Source organism: Rosa chinensis, chromosome 7 (assembly GCF_002994745.2).
Source record: "Rosa chinensis cultivar Old Blush chromosome 7, RchiOBHm-V2, whole genome shotgun sequence".
In the NCBI taxonomy this organism is placed as follows: Eukaryota; Viridiplantae; Streptophyta; class Magnoliopsida; order Rosales; family Rosaceae; genus Rosa; species Rosa chinensis.
In genome coordinates this window covers 55,117,269-55,134,472 of record NC_037094.1, presented here as the reverse complement: position 1 = coordinate 55,134,472, position 17,204 = coordinate 55,117,269, and the positions used below count along the sequence as shown (strand labels likewise).

At 37.6% G+C, this 17,204-nt stretch overlaps 1 long non-coding RNA gene and 1 pseudogene across 1 annotated transcript; both read left to right on the top strand.

The window, feature by feature from the left end:
• Positions 1-12,305: 12,305 nt before the first annotated feature.
• On the top strand, positions 12,306-13,362 carry LOC112178197 (annotated as a pseudogene).
• Positions 13,363-13,437: 75 nt separating this feature from the next.
• On the top strand, positions 13,438-16,546 carry LOC121050394. The gene is made up of 3 exons (XR_005802845.1): positions 13,438-13,475; positions 15,857-15,961; positions 16,190-16,546. It is a non-coding gene; the product is annotated as an uncharacterized LOC121050394 (long non-coding RNA).
• The last annotated feature ends 658 nt before the right edge of the window (positions 16,547-17,204 follow it).

Here is a 17,204-nt window from a genome sequence, read left to right as displayed (position 1 = left end):
AAACAAGAACAATACTAACCTATCAGCCAATCATAAGCCTTAGTGTCCATTTGTTTGATCATAACCATTTCCTTGTGAAAATACGCCAAGGTGGTTGACTTTGCTATTGCCCAAAATTGGTCTTTCATGGCTTTACTAGGAAACAACTTAGTAAAATTTATCCAAAGGTGTCGCACACAGAAGCGACGGTCTGCAAGGGGGATAATGGACTCAAAGGCTAGTAAGAGTCCTTTCTGCTTGTCACCGATAAAAGTCCATCCAACCCCCTCATGCTCTATGTCTAAGTCCTTGACCAGCAACTCTAAGAACCATTTCCAAGAGTCGGTGCTCTCCATCTCAACTTGGACATATGCAACTACCCAGGTGGTGTTATTTGCATCAACTCCTACTGTAGTTAGGAGTTGTCCACCATGAGGACTCTTTAAATGGCAACTGTCCATCCCTATTACTAATCTGCATCCAGCTTTAAAACTAGTCTTCAATGCCCCGAAGAAAATGTACATCTTTTTAAACACAGGCAACCCACTAGCATCATTGAAATCACACTTTATGTCCACTATGGTTTCAGGGTCTACTCTTTTCAGTTATGATCCATAGTCCCTCACTCTAGCATATTGCTCCATGATGGACCTTTCAAGCTGCTTCAAGGCTACCCTCTTAGCTCTATAGGCTTGCTGCAAGGATACCTTTGCCTTTAGACCCCCTGACATCGTCTGTGCAAGTGATTTTGTTCAATAAATAAAGGAACATATTAGGAACATAATCATTCTAAAGATTGAAAATCAAAATTATGAAAACAAAGGTACCTGTTTTCCAATCAGGATTTAGCTTGATCTGATCCACAAACTTTTTAGTATGCTTTGCATAGAGTTGCCTAAAGGTGCCTTGACCATAGAGTTGACATGAACCCTAGAACATGTATGTTTTGCATGATATGTCTTCACCATCAGGGTTAACTCATGCTGCATTTTGCTAGCATACAACTCGAAAGGGCAGTTGTCCGCTTTGCAAATCACTCTCACCCTCTTTCTGTCACTCTTCAAAAAGTAGCATTCTCATCCTCCCATTATTGCTTTCTCTCTTAAAGTAGCTCTCAAGATTTTTGCTGATGCAAACTTCATTCCCAACATAAACTGTGGGTCCTTCATGTCTGTCTTGGGATTGAACTTGGAAAGTTATTCCCTATCTCACCATCAGAGTTGGCTTCACCTCCTAGTACTTCCTCATCAAAATCAATTGCTTTATACATATCTTCATTGTCCTCGGCCACAAACTCTTCATCAACACTACTTCCAACAGTAGCTTTTACTTGTGTACTTTGTCCAATACTCTCACCAAAGACATCAAATTCATCTTCCATATCTCCCAGTCAATCGTCATCCCAACCATAATCCCCATATTCATCATCCTCAAAATGTGGTCTATAATCTTCTTCTGCAGAATCATCATCTCCAGATTGTGCCCCATTCTCCTTATAATCAACCTGCACTCTTCCTCTCTTCCTAAACTCCCCCACTTTAATGTCAAACAAATCCTCACTTTCACTGACCTTTTGTTTACCTTTAGCCTTTGGATCCAAGGCAGGTGTTTTGCTTGCTTGAGTAGGTATGCTGCCATCCCCATTCCATTCTCTAATCACAATCCCAAGCTCTTTATTGGCTGCTCTCTCTATCCCACTTTTCCTTGGTGGATTCAGAAGCTCTTTCATGATAACCTCAGGTTTCTTTCTTGGAGAATCCGAGAGTTCTTCAATCATAACTCCACTATTCTTTCTAGCTTGACTTACAAAACAATCTGCCTCCCTATCTTCATACATATATAAGTCACTATCCAATTTTGTTTCTTCATAGTCATCATGTAGATCTAAGTGATCCAAGTAGATGATGACTAATCGGATTTCTGGTACACATCAACACATTGTAATTGCGTCCTTGTCTGTCTTAATCTTAGTCATACTATCATCCTCATTACCTATACTGTACCAATAATCTATTCTTCTTCCTCTGTAGTTCTGGTTTAATCCTCTGACCATCCCATCAACCTCTACAAGTGACATTCAATCCTTATCTACATAGTCATAGTAGTTCACTTGACCACCAATATAATTGCTTCCACTGATGTATCTACCATGATACATCTTGATCGTAAAGTAACCTGGGTGATCTGCAACATAGAGAAGGATTTAATCAGCCATGTATTGAAATGCAAAACAACCACACATCCAAACAATTGAATGAATGAGAAGCACCACAAGTCCAAACAAAACAACAACTTTTAAAAGCCCTCTGGTCAAATTTCTTCTTTTGTCCACATTAGGACCACACATGCAGTACTGTATTAAAGTGCATAAAGCAGCTCCCTAACAACCATCACATGCATTTTTTACACTTTAACTGACTTTACACCACAATTTCTCTAAACCATAAACACAAACAGACAACAACTCAATTGAATATGAAAAATGCAACTATAAAGCTACACACAATCATTTATAAACCCATTTCACCCACAATCAAACCCCTAAAATATTCATTCACATTTCCAAACACCAAATCAGAAGCATGTTTAATCCCTAAACGGTCAGCGCAAACAGACAAGAAAAGTACAAAGTTTGCCATTTATAAACCCATTCCACCCACAATCAAATCCCTAAAATATTCATTCACATTTCCAAACACCAAATCAGCAGCATGTTTAATCCCTAAACCGTCAGCGCAAACAGACAAGAAAGGTACAAACTTTGCCATTTATAAACCCATTCCACCCACAATAAGACCCCACATTTCGATACACCAAATCAGAAGCTTTGAAGAGGGCTAAACGATGCCCTAAACCCTAGCTTATAGCAATAACCCCCAAACCCATTCCTAATCGAACACCCAAACCCTCAAAATTTCAAAACCTTTGCTCAACCCACTCTAATTGAAGACCATATTCAAATTTTCTAAACAAAAAACAACTCACCATATTTAGGAATTTTGTCAGCAACTGTATCCCCCCCATTTCAGGGTCTCCATTCATCCATTGACGCTTCAAATGGAGGATTTCCTTAATAGGGTTGCCCGATTTTAGGATAGATTTCGGTGCTATTAAATTCTGGGTTGCTAGATTTTGGGGGAGAGTTAGGCCACTCAGGGAGGATTTTAGGAGAGTGAGGTGTTTGATTTTGTTCAAAATGAATTAGGTTAATCAAGTGGAGGCTGATGGGAAGTATTAGGGGCAGATTAGGAATTTACCCCTTGATGTGGGCCTTCTTGCTAGGTTTGTCAGAGCCAGGTCAGCATTTGACATCTGTTTTGGATGACCAACGAAATTTTGGTCATAGGTGATCAAAATTGGTACCTCAGGGGTGTTGCTGATCAAATTGAAAGGACAAGTACATGATGTCCAGTGAAAACCACAGGGTACTAAACTGAAAATTTTCCAATTTTAACCAATCAAGCTAACCACCAGAAATGTGTGAGAAAGTTGTAGAGAGGCACTGAAAACATATATATGAAATTTAGGGGAATTTCATTATACACCCAAATTATTATTCACTTATTAAATTAAACTCACCCCTAAGATTCTTTTACTATACACCCACATCTGTTAACTAGGTTCATCTAAAAAATATATATTAACTAGGATAAATAATTAAACTTATTTTTGTTAAAAATTACTAAAGATGCCACAAGCCCTAAACATATAGCAGATGAAACTGTCGCCCACAAACATCGCCTAGAACATAAGAAGACCCTTGATTGAAGCAATCAAAATCAATACCTAGATAGGAGATTATGTAATCTCCACATTCAAAAGCATCATTAGTATTGCTGGAATCACGCAATTTTGTTGTATTTGATTTCAAACTTAAATTGGGATATAAATGGATTGCACAATTAGAGGTTGCTGGGTTGCTTTTGTTTGGATGCACATCCCTTTAATCAAAGAGTTACGGTTGATGGGCTTTTTGTTTGCTTCTTGTTCAATAGGTATGTGTCGTTTGGTTAATTTCTCTTAAAAAGGTATTTGTGTTTTGGTTCATGTTCAATAGGTATGTGTAATATACATTTGGTTAATTCCTCCTCAAGAGGTATTTGTGTTTTGGTTTTCAGTGTTTATGATGTTCAATAGGTATATGTCGTTTGGTTACCTCCCCCTCAAGAGGTATTTGTGTTTTGATTCATGTTCAATAGTTATTGTTTTTGAATTAAAGCAGGACCTTGCAATGATCGCACCCTCCATCACCTACAATAACACATGTTCTCTTTTAGAAAATTAATGAACATGAAATGATTGTGTCGACAATTTTATACCTACACTAGAATGTTTATTAGAATCCAGAAGCAAAAGAAATTTTCAAAATCTAACAAATGATATGATCAGTGGAGCAATGTGGAATCAAAAATAACATATCTTGGTGAGAGAATATCAAACCACGCTGAGAAATAGAAAAACCTAAATAAAAGGAATATTGTAAGAGAAACATTCACACAATGATACACCACATTGTTGTGTAAAAATTGCACACAGTGAACAAAAATGTCACCCAATATAATTTCACTTGTATTTATTAAAAGAATAGAGTTTTTATTATTTTAAGTTTGACACATTCAAGACAGAATGTGTCTTTTAATTACAATCCCTCATTACAGGGAAAAGCCCTTTGATTCCATTTATGAAGAAACCAATTGATGGGATGTGTGTTTGTTTACTTTTGCGGTTGCACCAGGATATTTCAAGTCACTCGTAGTTCAAGAGTTCCAATGAGTGCATGACTCAATGGAGGGCTTTAATTTTGGAAAGAGAATAGTGTTTGGGACTAATTTGGTTCAAGTAGACCAGGGATTCGATTTTGTGTTTAGGACGTGGTCGCTTCTAGATAAATTTAGTTCTAGATTGCCTATATACCCTTTGTGGTATCAAACCACATGTAGTTCCAGCATTTGAGATTTAAATGGGCAGATGACACATTTATTTTGAATTTGTGTTTAGGCGAGGGTTTAAAGCCCTTGAATTTGATTTAGGACTTTATTTATGTGATTTGGGAATAAATTTGATTTCTCTGGTATTGAGGAGAATTTAACTGGAGTGAGTAATTCATTTGGGACTGGCCAAATTTGACTGGTGGAGTCAGGGATTCTGTTTGGAGTTGCGGTTACATTTAGTAGGTCGCTAGACTGCCTACATACTCTGTGAAATTATTAAACCATTGTAGTTCAAGGATTTGAGTTTTCGGTTTTTGCACCGACTTTGGGTTTGATGGATGTGTATTTATTTTGATTCCGTCAAACAAAAATTTATTTTTGGTGGACATCCAATATGGTAGAGTATCCATCGATTTGATTTGGGCACCCTGTCGTGCTGAGCTTTACATTTGGACTTGAAATAGGCCTTGCATATGCTTGATTGTTGTTGCTCTAAAATTTGTAGACAGGTAATATGAGTAAGCCCAGAACTTCAAAGTAGGAGCAGAGTTGATTTGGACACCTTCCAAACTTTTGGGCTTGCATCTCTGTACACAAGGAAGTGCTCAACATAGTCATCTGCCGTTGATTATTTTTTGGCCTCCTGTTTGCATTTCAAGGTTTGTTCACTCTAGCAAGATAGACAAATGTGTGTACAATTTGGAGAAGTGTCGATCCATGTTGCTTTCTAGGAGGTAGTCTCACATATCTTTTTTGGGATTGATTATACTTGTTCAATCCTTCATGCATGCTAGACGTGATGGCTTCTGAGTGTTGGCAAGCAAATGCTTTCATCATTTCTTTTTCTTTTGTTTTTTTCTTTTGCTCTTTATGCAGACATTGTAGGAGCAATTGCCTCATAAGAGGTGGTCTTTCACTTCAGCCGGCCTTGAAGCTTCGACATATATTTTTCTGGGATTGAATATACATGTTCAATCCATAAGCTGGGTTGTTCAACCATGTTGTATCCCCCAAACACCTTTGTATCCATCTTGTGCAGATACCTATTTTTATGGCTGCCATGCAATGAATCCTCCATTTATGTTGTTGTCGTGAAACCAAGGCTCATGTGCTTGAGGAAGAGGCACCACCCACCATGCTAGGTTTAATTCACTTTGCTTTCACAGTCTATACGCAGCACGTACCGCCATATAGACATCGAAAGAAAGGAATCACCATGCTTAGTCTAGCTCACTTTGCTTTCACTTCCTATACACAGGACGCACCGCCATATAGACATCGAAGACCAAAGTGAGCATGAAATGCCATTGTGGCTGTGAATGAGAGCTTGATGTCGACTTTTGTCTTGCCCGGAAGCCATTGGTGAGATTTGTGAGGATGAAAGCAACCAGGGACTCTTAGAGAGAGGATAGACCATCAGGTTCTCGTTAGGAGTGCTCATAGTTTTACATGATCACCTATTAGCTTTCTGTAATCATATAATACAAAACAAAGATAACACTTGAGTGAAAATAATAATTGACAGCATATAGAAGAAATTATACCCACTGCTCTATATTTGTAGCTTCTCGTGGTGTCTTCTTAGCTTCGGATTAATTTTCTCTTTGCTCAGAGTCTTTTTCTTCTCTGTCGTGCATTTTTCCCTCTGCTCTCTCTCTCTCTCTCTCTCTCTCTCTCTCTCTCTCTCTTTTCTTTTTTTTTTCCTTTCTCTTTTGTTGTTTTTGCTCCCCCCTCCCCCTTTGATGCAAAACCGTCCGTTTTATAGGGACTTGGGATCAGCTAGAGATAAGCTACAAGGCCATCCAAAATTTGAATTCGAATTGATTCCATAAACTTCAAATTTCAAATATGCGATCCTAAGCTCCGTTGAGCTTGTTAGTTTCTTTCATTTCAACGTGGCTATTTTTAAGCTGCCATAATTGCATTTTGAATCTCCAAGAGGTGCAGTCAATCCTATTTTGTGGATAAGTCAATCTCATTTTACTTTTGAATTGTTTGAATGCATGACCAGACTTGCTTTCAAACAGCGTGGGGTTGACTCCATGTTTATCTCTGAGAGATTATTCCCTTGAAATGACTAACAAACCTAGAGTCCATTTGTAATGAAACTCACTAGGGGTTAAGCTCTTTAGATAAGAACAGTTGAACATTTCTATTTTTAGAAGCTTCATGCTTCTTTTCAATGCATGAGCTGCAAGCTGCTGATCATCCTCCTTTTTAAATTTGAATTTTGTTTGCAATTAACCCCATCAACTGCAACTATCATTTGAATTCCCCAGATAACGTGATAATATTATTAGAAGAAATATGGAGTAAATCTAGCTCTCCCAAGCCTGGACATCACTCTCATGCTTTGTGTTTGCCCCTTTTTTTTTTGGTTTCAACACACATATATTTACTTCAAAAAAAAAAAACAAATATATAACTCACATCAGAGATGAATAGAGGGTAATTAATTGTTTTAAATAAGAAAAAAATCAATGATTAAATTGATTTTATTAAATTCAAAAATTGTGTTTATAACTGACTCATAATTCAAATTCAAAAATGCTACATTTAAGGAAGATTTTCCTTAATTAACACCATATTTAATTAGAAAGGCAAAATAGTCAATTGAAAAAAGTGAAAACATCTTAATTAAGATATATAACCTATAAAGAAGGTTTAATTATGTGAATTGGGTGTAGATTACAAAAAATATGGGTTTTTCCTAACACAAGTTTGATGTTTTGGGGTTTATAACTAATTTTCTCATGAAATTATATTTGGAAAAAAAAATACCTATGTATAAGGAAAACAAGAATTACAGTTTGTGTTACATATGTAATACTTAAGCGCATGCACACACATGTTGGATCATGATTCATATATATATTTGCGCCATAAAACATAAAAATTACTTGTTCTAAAAGTTCAATTTACTAATCTAAGTCCATGTTTTGTAGAAAATCTTGTCAATAGGAGATTAAAGTCAAATTCCGGCAATTTTTACATGCACCACAACTTTTGGTGGCATTAGTACTTCGTGAAGCAATCACAAAAAAATAGGAGTTTGAATGATGCAAAGGACTAAGTTTGATCACTCCTTTGGCCGGAAATTTCAAGGGAAGTCCACAGAAATATTTATGCAAAACAGTTGCTGCAAGCAGGAAATTGCAGTTTCAGAATCAGCTTTTTGGGAACAGTTTTGGAGAGTGTTTCTTGCATTCTTCCAATTGCAAATTTTCAGAAACATCCAATATTCTTTAAATATATGATATTGTACTTCAACATGAGCCAAATAACTGGTCATAATCATCATCGAGGCAGCAGAAAATCAAGTGCAAAAATAGGCTTCCCGATAAGGCAAAAACGTTCAGCTTTTCACGAAGCTTCTTGGGAGATCTTTTTCGGCGACTTACTTGGAGTTTTTCTAGAAGGTTATTTATGATTATTGAAGATATGATGTCACAGATCATGAATAAGTCAAGAACCATCCAGAATCACGGAAATATCAAGTCAATCCTTGTCCAAGAATGAAGCTTCAAAGAAAGAAACATATCCTAGTCAAAACATGGCAGTTTGGCCTAGAACCTTTTTTGGGCAGATTTCTTGTGCATTTTTGAAAGGTCTATGATGCTGAAATTATCAAGGAAAGTCCTAGAAGAATCCTACAAGATTATGGCAAGATTAATCCATCATATTATCCAAAATAGGCATCCATATGCAGCTTCTCTCCTTTGGTTGCCACATTAACTTTGGTGACCCAAAACCACTTCAACAGTCTTCATTTTCATGCTTTTCATGCACAATATAGAGAGGAAGCTGCTCCTCTCTTCTCCTTTAGCCATATTTTTTTACTCTACTCTCTTTAATAGCTCATCATTACTTCCCTATTTTTACTCCATCTTTTCCATACCTTTTTCCCTTATTTTTGGGATCTATTACCACTCTCATACTCTACCTCCATACTTCTTACAATTCTTGAGCTGCTATCTTGGCTTCTCATCATCATTTTCATACCTCTATCTTCATCTATTTAAGCATCTCTTCTCACACGGAAGAGGCATCACCAATACCACCCAATTACATCTTCTTTCTCTCTATCTCCACCTCCCAAAATCCAAACTCATACTATCCATATTACTCTATCTCCTCCATCACCACCACCATTTCTTATCCTCTACCTCCATTAATATCACCACTACTACATCATTTCTCCACTCTCTTTTCTATCATCACTTTCTCCACTTACTCCACATATTCACACAATACATAATACAAGTTTCACTATCTTTTATCAGTAAATCTTCGAGAGCAAAAAGGAGAGGGAATCACCATCACCATCACCACCAAAACGTGAGCTTGGGGACCATCCAACACACCACTGAGCAAACTCTATCCTTCTTACTCTAGATTATATTTTGGTGTTTAATTTGATTATGTAGTATATGTAACTATGAGTGAGTAGTACTTTGTTGGGGCTAGGGTTGAAAGCCCTAGCCAATCTTGTATGGATTGATGTTATAATATTATGTGATGCAATTTTCTTTAATATGCCTACATGCTAGTTCAAGAGTTAAATGCATATGCTTAGACTTTACCACTTTGAGTATGTGTGTTTGCCATGTCATGATATAATGTTTAGAGCTTGGTAACCTTTGAATATTAAAGCATGAAAGCACACTAGGTGTGCATGTAGGGGTTGTTAATTACAATTACTTAGAGATGAGCTTGGTTGGTTTGCATAATTTCTTCATCTTCAACCTTTATCCACTTAGGGTAATGCACTAGATACCTAACTAAATTGAAATGCATGACTGAAGTAGTTAAATATTACACCCGAGAGGGGTTGCTTGATATCACAAAAAGAGCATGTCCCTTGTTTTACCCAATAGGGATGCAAGGAGAGAAATTGGTCAATTAATTTAGCATCATTCATATTGAAATGCATCAATACTTGTAAAGGAGGTTAGTGGTAGACAATCTAAATCTTAACTTTCATCCATTTAATCACTAGTTTAGTTTAGAGTAATTTAGTTTACATTTGTGCCTCTAGTTGTTTTCAATCCAAAACTATATTCAAAAACCAAAATCAAATCACTACTCCATCTTGCACATATTCACCATGAGCCTAGATTTCCTTGTGATTCTAGGTTCGTGATTGTACATTTGCTTATTCTAGCTCTCCTTAGGTTAACACCCTAGCTAGTGAAAAGAATCTAATCCTAGTGGGTTCGACAACCTTTCTTAAATCTATATATTATTACTTGTACCCCTTATACTTGAGGGTGGCTATTTAGCTACAACACACTCAAGTCAGTAATAAGAATATAAATCTTCGAAAAAATTCAAGGATTGAATTAATTATGATAAAGTTAATATGAAGTGATTTGTAATTTGTAATTTCAATGAATATTAAGATTAAGGAAGATATTAATTTAACTTTCTACATGTCAGAAGGGCAATTCATACACACAAAAATGAGAAATATTAATTACAGACCTACACTCTATATGGAAGGTTTACTTATGTGGCTTGGGTGTAAATTGAAAGAAAAATATATATAAGGTTTTTCTAATAGAAGCTTGAATTTTTGTAGGCCTCATTATGGGCCGGACTAGGGCCAGCCCTACCCTAAAATTTAGGGCTTAGAGTAGGGCAGGGCCGGGCTTTGACCAAGTCAACAGAGCTTAGGGTCGGGCCGAGGCCTCAAAATGCAAACCCTTACCCTCCCTTAAGGCCCATTCCGCAAGGGCCAAAAGGGCCGAGCCGGGCCAGCCTTTCTGAATAGGGTCGGGCCGGGCTTTTGTCTAACTCACATAAAACCAAATTTTGCTAACTATTAAAAAAAAAACATCACTGAATACTTTGATATTTAAGAACCTAAGTTAATTACAAATAATTACAAATTTCACATAAACGCAAGTCTCAAACTCACATTCTTACTGATTACACTAAGGCTACAAAAACTGATTTGATACAAGAACTGATCAAGTCCTCATCAATTCCCAAAACTTTGTAATGTTTGATATAAAAATTGTATCAATTCCCAAAAAGTTGTATGTAATTCAACACTCGCAAAGGTTTGCACAAACAAGTCTTCACCAAACAAAGAACCTGCACAAAAACATATAAATAATTTAGAAACTGGACATATATTTCAGTTCACACATAAAAACACAAACACAAACAAAATCAAAATCAAACTATTTTTTGCCCCTGGAAAATCAAAATCAAAATCAAAATCAAAATCAAAATCAAAATCAAAATTAAAATCAAAATCAAAATCAAAATCAAAATCAAAATCAAAATCAAAATCAAAATCAAAATCAAAATCAAAATCAAAATCAAAACCAAAACCAAAACCGCAACAATTCAATCTCCTAAATTCCAAAATCTAAGCAAATTTCTTAGGCAATTAACAAAATGGGCTAAATACTATTTAGTACCCTGTGGTTTGAGTCGAACATCAATTCAGTCCCTCGACTTTCAATTTTATCAAAAACACTCCCACACTACCATTTCTCGTCTAATAGATCCTTCTGTTATAATTTCGTCTAATTCAGCCGTTAAGATGCTGACATGGAGTTCTGACTCAGAACAAGTGGGTCCCACATGGAAGTCAAATTCCCAAAATGACCCTGTCTCTATTCTAACCCATATCAGAGCCTCAAATCCCATTGCAGCTCCATTACGTGACCCAAACCCCTAACACAATCTCAAATCAAACCTGTTTGGAGAAAGTAAAAAATCTGGAGAAAACATAAAGAATCGAATGCGCGAAGAAGAAGAAGAAGGTTGATATGATTGAAAGCGACACCCAAAAGATCGATAAGGAGAAGGTTAATTGAAAGCTGGAGAAGATTTAGACATGGCCGACAATGTGCTCGAAGTGAAAAACGAAGGATGGAGATGAAATCCCTCATTACGGTGAGTTTGTGTCTTGGGGTTTTGCATTATGGTGGTCAAATCTTTAGGGTTTAGGGATTAAAGAGTTTCAGGTTTAAGGTTTCAAATTAGGGTTTCAAATTTTTGAAATTGGGGAGAAGGGTTTCTAGATTTCGTTTCAAATATTGAAAATTGGGATTAAAGGGTTTCGGTGTTAGAGTTTGAGGTTGAGGGTTTCAAAATTTCAGAATTGGATTTAGAAGATATATAGGATTTAGGGTCCTCATACCAATTTTTGGTTATTGTTGCTGTATTTTTCTGATATTTTCATATTTTAGCTGTTGAAAGTTGATCATTTTTTGCTAATGTTAGTGTACTTTTATGATCTTTTCATACTTTGTCTTCATTTGTTTTATTATGCAAGGTGAATATGTCTGTGGATTACCATTCTGGTTGGATTGTTATGTTTATAATTGTGCCTGTCTAACTTAATTCCTACATTGGGTTTTATCTCCATGTTCCCTACGTGTGTTTGGGCATGGGTTTTATCTCTGCCTTGTTGAAATATTTGACATAAAGCAGCTTCAGATTCTCTATGTCATGTCTTTGATTGGGTGGGTTACTTTCTTCTTGCTTTGGGTATATAATCATATATACCATGATGTAGATTATTGAATTTCGCATCTACTTTCAGAGGGCCATCCACTCTGGCGACTTTCATAGTTGTTTATGCCTTGTTTGGGCAACATTTCCTGGAATTTATGATCAAAATAGAGGTGTCTACAATCTATTTTACCCAATATGTTAATAAAATACCCTATCTTCACTTTTCATTTTTTTTTTCATTTCCTGACATGTTTATCTTACAAGTTGGAACCTGTTTTGTGTCACCAACTTAAAACCAACCATGGCTACACAGGGGCTTTCCTTTCCTTTTCCTATGCCTAGCAAGTATACAGATTGCGTTGATCATGATAGAGAAGGTATTCTATTGACGTTGTTTGTTTTTTGTTTTCTTTTTGCTTTAAAGAATTTGCAAGCTTTAATTACTTAACGTTATCAACTTTGACTATGAAACCGGAACTACCGCTAGAGTTCTCGGATGGAACCACACCAGTTACTTGCCTTTGTCTCCATATACGATAGTTCTACCGATAAAAAAGTTGGTGTCGGATCCTTGATGGATAAGGCTTCTGCTCCTCCATTACCTATTGGCAGTGTCTATATGGAAGATGTGCATGTCAAGGTTTGACTTCTTTCTCAATCGTCCCTGATCCATTTGAGGTTTTCAGTATAGCAAAGCACAAGGATGAGAGTTGGAGATTTGAATTCAATTCATTTTTTATATTCAGCTAACGGAAGGACTACACTTCACTATTGGAGGCCAGAATATTCCTTTTGGTGCATCACCTCAGGCAAGTATTAGTTAAGCTCTAGTTTAAACTTTTCGCTTGGCATCTTTTGTTGCTGTTCTGTTGTTCATTATGTGCATTTGCTCATGGTTTCCTCTTTTCTACAGGATGTTTGGACTGAATTGGGTCGTCCTTGTGGGATACATTAAAAGCAGGTATTGTTGATGTGATGTCTAAATGCCAAGTTGCTTGGGTCGTCCTTCTGGTAGAGTTATACGTTTTGCATGAGATAAATAATTGCACGCACAAGATTACACCAAGTACAAAGTGGGAGCATGTAAAGGTAAAATTGCTTTTTACAATATAGGATTGTATCTAGAATCATTGGTATTTAAAAACGGGAAAATAGTCCGTACGGTACCCTGCCTTTGGCTCCTTATAACTTTTGGTACCTGACAAAAAAAAAATATCAATACGGTATCTGAAGTTTTCTGCCCGACCGAAGATTGGTACATATGGCCGTTACCTCCGTTACGGAACCTGCCAGCTGGCAATTTTCAACTTAAAATGACCAATTTACCCTTTATTTTAGAGAAAATGGTCCGTACGGTACCCCGCCTTTGGCTCCTTATAACTTTTGGTACCTGACAAAAAAAAAATCAATACGGCACCTGAAGTTCTCTACCTGATGGAAGATTGGTACATATGGCTGTTACCTCAGTTACAGAACTTGCCAGCTGGAAAATTTACAAGGGTACTTTCGTCCATTCACATATCAATTAATTTTTTTTTCTCTAAGCATTTTTCCTCTCTCTCTCTCTCTCTCTCTCTCTCTCTCTCTCTCTCTCTCTCTCTCTCTCTCTCTCTCTCTCTCTCAGCACTGAAATTCAAGCCCCAAATCCAAACCCAATCGAATCCTAAACGATCTTCCCGAAATTCTGATCCAAATCCTCTCCTTGATTCCGACCTTAGAGCCCATCCACAACTCCCTCGTCTCCCGCCAATGGTGATCCCTCTGGTCCCGTCTCCGCTTCCACGAGTTCTCCCACCACCTCTTCCCGATCAACGACGCCGAACCCCTCCCCATCACGAGCCACGGCTTCATCGAGTTCGTCAACCGCGCTCTCATTCTCCGCCTTAATTCTCCAATCAAAACCTTCCACCTCTCTTTCATCTTCTACCAGTACTACACCTCCCACGTCGACTCTTGGGTGTGCTCTGCCGTCACGTGCTTCCAAGTGCGTGAGCCTGACCTCGATTTCTTCATCGACAAAGAGTACCACCTCTGGAGTGAGGAAGATTGAGCCCCGCGTGACAAGTATGATTTCCCTCTCTGTGCTGAGAAACGGCTGTGTTGAGAGGCTCACGCACGTCGATCTCGCGTTGCCGGCGTGCTTGGCCACGGTGGGTGTGAGCTCGGTGAGGTCCATGTTTCTTAAGGATGTGGATTTGATGGACTAGATGTGGGAGCGTTTGATTTTGGGGCTACACCCATAGAGCTAGCTTTAGTCAATGGAGAGAGACCCAGAGCCTAGAAGAAGAAGAAGAAGAAGAAGAAGAAGAACCGGCTCAACCTCAAGCAGCCACTCACACTTGGTCGATCTATCGCCTCCATGGCATTCCCCTGTATTTCTGCATTAGAGAATGATGCTATGGAAAGTTCTTTAGTGTCAGGGATGTCAGAGATTTGTGGGCAGAATTTTGGATTCAGTAATATTTGTTTCTCAGAGTCATGCTCTATGTGGGGTGATGATGTTCAAAAGCTTTTAGACTTGCATTCGGTCCGTGATTATTTTCTTTTGAGGATGGAGAAGAGACGAAATGGGGAAGCAGATTTGGTGGTGTTCTGCCACAAAGGATCTGATTCTAAAAAGGAACTAGGACACCCACATTCAGAGAGTACAATTTTCTCTGAGATGGTTAGTTTTGTGGATCAGTCTGGGGCAAAATATGCAGTTCTATATGTCTCAGACCCCATTAAATCAATCCAATATCCTTCTCATTGAGAGTTTCTTGATGAAAGTGCCTCAGGAAATGCATCAGCCAATTTGACAACCTGTGATGAAGATCACACAAGCCAGATGAAATTAAACAAAACCCACATGAACTTAAGCAAAAAATTTCTTTTGATTTTTTTATTATATGAAGAAGAAGAACTAAGAAAAAAATAATAATAAAGGGTAAATTGGTCGTTTTAAGTTGAAAATTGCCAGCTGGTAGGTTCCGTAATGGAGGTAATGGCCATATGTACCAATCTTCGGTCAGGCAGAGAACTTCAGGTACCGTATTAATATTTTTTTTTGTCAAGTACCAAAAGTTATAAGGAGCCAAAGGCGGGGTACCGTACTGACCATTTTCCCAAAAAAAAATTAATTGATATGTGAATGGATGAAAGTACCCTTGTAAATTTGACAGCTGGTAAGTTCCATAACAGAGGTAACGGCCATATGTACCAATCTTCGGTCGGGCAGAGAACTTCAGATACCGTATTGATATTTTTTTTTGGTCAAGTACCAAAAGTTATAAAGAGCCAAAAGCGAGGTACCGTACGGATCATTTTCCCTTTAAAAACAGTTAAAAACTTAAAATAGTGGACTGAGGATTTGGGTTAGATGCCTTCATACCTCCTAGTGTACTGCATGATGTTACATTACCCTTTTTGAACTGGGTTTATTGAAGTGCATGATTGAGACTATGGTCGTAACAAAAGATCTTTCTCTATAGGAAGTTCTTGGGGACTGTGGTCGAGCTGCCATCCACACACAAGGTTCTACAAGCAATCCGTTTGGATTTACTTTTGTATATGGTTAACAAAACATTGCACTTGAGGTGAATTGAGCTCTTAATTCATCTAGTTTATGTTGTCAATCCCCATTCTACAGCACAAAACCAAAGCTGTAATTGGTGGTGCATCAATTACTTTTATGCCAATCTCCAAGTCCTGTAGTGCATCAATTTATTTGCTTATTTTCCAAGGCAGTATGGTTGTGCATGAGATTGCTAGTGAAATATTTGTTTATAATTTACAAGTGATGAAGAATGGTTACATTGCAACAGTGAGTTTCTTTCAGTCATGATGGTGATAAAATGGTTGAATTGAAGGCATCCAGAAAAGCTGTTGCTGCCACTACTTCTACCTGCACCAAAGTTGTTGTTGCCACAAATTCTAAGTCCACCAAAGCTGCTGCCACTGCCACATCTACCTCAACAACCACAAGGCCTCCTACATCCGGTAAAGTATCAAAGGACCAAGCTCCAACACCTTCCAGATCATCTCAGAGGATTAGACAGAATTCAAAACAAGGGGGAAAGTAAGAGGAACTTTGAGGAATGATAAGCAAGCCTAACATTTTTCATTTTTTTTGTGCAACCTTGGTGTGTGCTACCTAGGTTGCTGGCTCTAATTTTTTGGGAGGATGATCAGAGCTATTTGAAAGGCAAACATTTGATGTTCTAAACATTTGGGCTGCTTATTTTTTTGGGTATTTTAAGAATGATGTTGTTAAACTTCAAATGAAGAATGGGTGTTGCTTTCGGAATCAATAGCAGATTGGTACTTTGAAATTTATATTGATTACTTTGAAGTCAATGTTGTTACTTTGATATGTATAAGTCAATGTTCTTACTTTGTGTGCAATTCTGCAAATAGGTTATAATGGGCGGGACCATATAGGCGTAATGGGTTTTTTTTTTTTTTTTGGCTTTAAAATTTAGCCATAATGGTATTTGGGGCTGCCATATGGGTTAGAATAGAGTTAGGGTTATTTTGGGAAATTGGCTTCTATGTGGGCCCCACTTGTGCTAAGTTGGAATGCCATGTCAGCAAGTTAACGGTTAAATTTGACGGAATGATAGCGTATGGACCTATTGAACAAAAAATGATAGTGTGGAGGTGTTTTTGATGAAATTGAAAGTCGAGGGACTGAATTGATGTTCGACCCAAACCACAGGGTACTAAACAGTATTTAGCCCTAACAAAATTGTACTCAATTTCACTCAATTTACCAGCAGAGAAGGCCAAATACGAATAAGAGCAACACGACGACGACAACGGAGGAGGCGACCCTAGAGC